This window comes from Cololabis saira, unplaced genomic scaffold, assembly GCF_033807715.1.
Source record: "Cololabis saira isolate AMF1-May2022 unplaced genomic scaffold, fColSai1.1 scf101, whole genome shotgun sequence".
Lineage (NCBI taxonomy): Eukaryota > Metazoa > Chordata > Actinopteri > Beloniformes > Belonidae > Cololabis > Cololabis saira.
This window is the reverse complement of record NW_026906265.1, coordinates 65,001-70,000: the sequence shown is the minus strand read 5'-3', so window position 1 is coordinate 70,000 and position 5,000 is coordinate 65,001. Positions and strand designations below refer to the sequence as shown.

The 5,000-nt window shown below is 41.1% G+C and overlaps 1 non-coding gene across 1 annotated transcript; it reads left to right on the top strand.

Moving 5' to 3' along the window:
* The first annotated feature begins 4,751 nt into the window (after window positions 1-4,751).
* On the top strand, window positions 4,752-4,870 carry LOC133438061 (5S ribosomal RNA). Its single transcript, XR_009781247.1, has one exon. It is a non-coding gene; the product is annotated as a 5S ribosomal RNA (ribosomal RNA).
* The last annotated feature ends 130 nt before the right edge of the window (window positions 4,871-5,000 follow it).

The following is a 5,000-nucleotide window of genomic DNA, read 5'->3' as shown; positions in this document are numbered from 1 at the left end:
AGAGGTTGAGAGCCTGGTGGGGGACATGGAGGAGGAAGCGGTGGAGGAATCGATGGAGGAAGCAGGGAGTGACGAGGGAGGAGATGTCGCAGAGGATGCAAAGGAGGGGAGCAGTGGAGATGAGGAGGAACGAGGCGGACAAGATTGGGGTGAAGGACAAAGCAGCGGGGGGTCGCTTCCTTGTGCGCAGCAGAGAGTCACCAGGCGGGGTGGTGAGAATCCTGCTGAGACGGAGGACGTGGAGACCGGAAACGGAGCGAGGGGGATATCGAGGAAAAGATCAGGTACGAGAAAAGGGCGAGCACAGAAGAAACGTATGCACAATGAGGAAACTTCTAATATCCAGCGGTGATGGTCCGTTTCTCCTCCTTATCATGGTCTTAATGCCAATAACAGTGGCATCCATTAATGCAAACGGGCTGAGAGACAAGACGAAGTTCGAAAGCATGATAAGATTAAGTAAGGCGGATGTAATATGCTTACAAGAAACTCATTGGGATGCAGTAACGGAGCGAGACCTGATAAAGCTGTGGGATGGGGAATGCTTCTCTAGCCATGGAACTAACATTGCAAGGGGAGTGGCGATTTTGTGTAAAAGGGACAGTGGAATTAAGGCCACGATGAGGGCTAAAGATGGAGAAGGAAGATGGATTAATATAGATTGTGTAGCTCAGGATGTGAATTATAATATTTTAAATGTCTATGCACCGAATACAGAAGGCGATCGCACAGCCTTCTTTAGGAAATTTTATAAAATAGCCGAAAAGTGTGATGTTATAATAGGAGATTTTAATGTGAAATTGTGTCATCTGGATATAAACGAAAGTTGTGTATGGAGACAAGATGCCTCAAGAAAGGTTCTAAATGACTTTATGATGGTTAACAACTGGTGCGACGTATGGAGAGTGAAAAATCCTGATAAGAGGCAATATTCAAGGGCGCAAGTGGTTCAAGGTGTTCTAAAACGAACCAGAATTGATTTGTGCTTAACGAAGACATCGCATATACGATTATTTAATAATGTGGATTATAAATGGATACACTTAAGCGATCACGCCATACTATCATTAGAAATGGGGGAACAGGAAGAGAAAAGGGGAGGGGGGACATGGCACTTAAATGCACATCTCTTGTACGATGTGAATTATAATAGAGCCATTAGGCAACTAATTTTGAGCGTAAGCTCACAACGGGGTTTTGAAAAGAATGTAATACAAGGCTGGGAGGACTTGAAGACAAAAATAAAAGGGAAATCCATACAATATGCGAAAAGGTTTCGGGCGAGACAACAGAAGAAAGAAAGAATGCTAAGAGCAGAAATCGAAAAGGTTGAGAGACAGAAAGGCTCGGAGGGGAATAAGTTAATAAGATTGCATACCGAGTTAAAAGAGTTGGAGAGGTTGAAATGCGAAGGGGCTATATTAAGGAGCAAAGCGCAGTATGCGGTGGAAGGAGAAAGAAATACCGGCTTCTTCCTGAACTTGGAAAAAAGAAGGCAAAACAAATGCTACATAGCGGAAGTGATGAATGAAAAGGGAGAGACAACAGCTGACTTTGTAGAGATCTTAGAGACAGTCCAGAATTATTATACCCATCTTTTTGAAACAGAGGGGACAGATGATGGGATAACAGAGGAGATCCTGGCAAAATGTGAGATGAAGTTAGCTGAAGAAGACACACTCATGTGCGACCAGGAGATGAAGGAAGAGGATATTGATTTGGCAATAAAACAATTAGTACTAAATAAAAGTCCGGGTAGTGATGGACTAACAGCGAATTTTTATAAACAATTTAGTGATATATTGAAACCAATATTGTTAAATTTATACAGAACAATAGAATTAACACAATCCGTGCCGGCATCTATGGCAAGAGGGATCATAACGATCATATATAAGAAAGGGGATAAACGAAATCTAGCCAATTATAGGCCTATAACACTACTAAACACGGATTACAAAATATTGATGAAAGTACTAGCAAACAGAATAAAACAGGTCGTGCACACTATCGTAGAGCCCTCTCAGGCTTATAGTGTGCCGGGAAGGGAAGTTTCAGATATTTTGAATACTGTCAGAGACACAGTAGAATTTTTGAAAACTACCAGCAAAGAGGGCATTCTGGTCTCACTGGACTTCAACAAAGCCTTTGATAGAGTCGAACACAAATTTATGTTCAAAGTTTTGGAGAGGGTGGGATTTGGAGCGCGTTTTCTCGGGTGGATTAGGTTAATGTACGCCAACGCCACTGGCAGTGTGAAGTGTAACGGGGTGGTTACCGATCCTTTTCCGCTTCGAAGGTCGGTGAGACAGGGATGTCCACTGTCCTCAATTTTGTATACAATAATCGTGGAAACACTGGGTGTCCTTATTAAAAAAGATTCAGAAATAAAAGGTATAGAATTACCTGGAGGGGAGATGTGCACCATACAACAGTTTGCTGATGATACCACGTTACTGATTAAAGACATAAATAGTGTACATAGAATAATAAACTTGGTAGAACGATATGGTAGAGCCTCAGGAGCTAAAATAAATCCAGATAAATCAGAAATCATGTTCATCAATATGAAGGGACCGCCGCAAAATGAATTACCGGTACAATTACAAGCAGAACATATAAAAATATTGGGTACATACATTGGGGTAAACAGTGAAACGGCCAGGGACATGACATGGACTAGTATAATTAAAAGGATAGAAGCAATTTTGTGCTATTGGCGAATGAGGAACCTGAAACTCAATGGGAAGGTGGTGGTATTAAATAGCTTGGTAATGTCTAAAATATATTATGCACTCACGGTGATAGATCCACCCTTATGGGCACTAAACAAACTAAATGAGATTATGACAGTTTTCTTGTGGGGGACAACGGTGGGGAAAATCGCAAGAAAAACATTAATAGGGAAATATGAAGAGGGAGGGCTAAAATTACTAGACATAGAAAGTAAGAAAAATGCTTTCAGGATTAAATTGGTCAGAAAATATCTGTACGATGACACGGCTTACGGCTGGAAGGGTCTTATGCAGTTTTTTTTAAATCGAGTGCTCGGAATAGGAGATTTTGTCCTGCTTATGAAACCGAAGAGGCCGATGACAGCGGGAGTCCCATTATTTTATAGGGAGGTCCTCGAAGCACAAGCTGGCTTCCTGGAGCATATAGAATATGAGGCGAATTCTATAAGCCTAATAAGAGAACTGCCGATATTTTTAAATAAATATATAAAGAAAGAAAATAAAATGTTGTATAATAACAAAATGATAAGAGCTGGACTAGTACAGCTGAAAGATATAATGTATGAATTTGTGCCCGGTTTTTTGCCGACGCAGGCCGTGGTGGATAGTATAAGGGAAGTTGATTATAATTCAACATACACGGTCATAGAGAATTATTATAAGACTATTCAGAGAAGTATCCCACAACAATGGAGAAGGCTGATAGAAACAGGTACAGCTAGAGATAGGACAAGCAAACTCCCAGAGCTGGGAATTAAGCGAGAGGGGGAAAACAAGAGCTTCAGTCTGATCTCCTGCAAGGAAATCTACGAGCGTTTTTTAGTGAACGTCACGAAATCACCGGCCTCCTTGTCGTATTGGAGCAAGGTCTTTCCACAGAAAGAGGGGTGGAAAATATGGGAGAAATGGAAAGTAAAGGGTAACAGCATCGAGGCTGAGGACAATGATTTCAAAATAAGACACAATAAAATTTTTACTAATGTGGTTTTACATCAACTGGATAAAGCTGTAGACAGAGATTGTGATGTTTGTGGCTTATTGCCGGAAACGCTGATGCATATGTTTGATATTTGTCCTGAGTTATCTGGCTTTTTTGGGTTATTGAAGAAATGTCTAATAGAAAAATTGGGAATGGTGTGGGACGGAAGGGATTCATGGGAGTTTTTTCTTTTATTTGGAAACTGGCAATACAGTAAAATTAGAAACGAAATGCTGTGCAGATTTATGTTGAGCCATGCACGATGGGCAATAAGGGCACGAAGAAACAAGGCACATTACGAACGAAGGGTTATTGCAATATGGCCGATTTTTCAAAACATAGTAAAGAAACAGATTCGATACAGGTTGATACATGGGGTAGACCATTTTGAACGACTGTATGTGAAGGATGCCAATCTCCTATCCCTTGATAAAGAAAAGAGGATTGTGTGGAATTGGTAGCTCTTTTTGGACTGTGTAGTTGGGAAATTGTGTGTTTAAAAAAAATGATTTTTCACCCTGTGGGATGGCTGAACGAATGATGCTGGGTTTTGAAATGCCACTATGTGCAAATCAGGTTTGTTTTTGTAATTCGAGTGCTGATGTTGTTTTTCTTTTCTTTTGAAAAAAGGACCTGAGTGTAAATGTCACAGAGAGAGGAAAATGTGTTGGAAATGGATACTGTAAACAAAAATATATTTTTTTTGTAAATATATTTTCATAATAAAAGACAAAAAAAAAGATGCGCCCGATCTCGTCTGATCTCGGAAGCTAAGCAGGGTCGGGCCTGGTTAGTACTTGGATGGGAGACCGCCTGGGAATACCAGGTGCTCTAAGCTTTTTCAACCAGCAGAGAGCGCTCTCGCTTAATCTACCCACACATATTTCAACGTGGTAAGAGCGACAGCTCACGTCCAAAAGTGTTTTGCACATGGTTAAGGCACTTTAACTCCAACAAATACAACCAACAAATCAATTACTTATATTCTATGACTTATCTTCAACTCCATATAAGAGGTATTTCAAGCTGCAGCTTCTGCTTACGGCCATACCAGCCTGGATGCGCCTGATCTCATCTGATCTCGGAAGCTAAGCAGGGTCGGGCCTGGTTAGTACTTGGATGGGAGACCGCCTGGGAATATCAGGTGCTGTAAGCTTTTTCAACCAGCAGAGAGCGCTCTCGCTTAATCTACCCACACATATTTCAACGTGGTAACAGCGACAGCTCACGCCCTAAAGTGTTTTGCACATGGTTAAGGCACTTTAACTCCAACAAATAAAACCAAC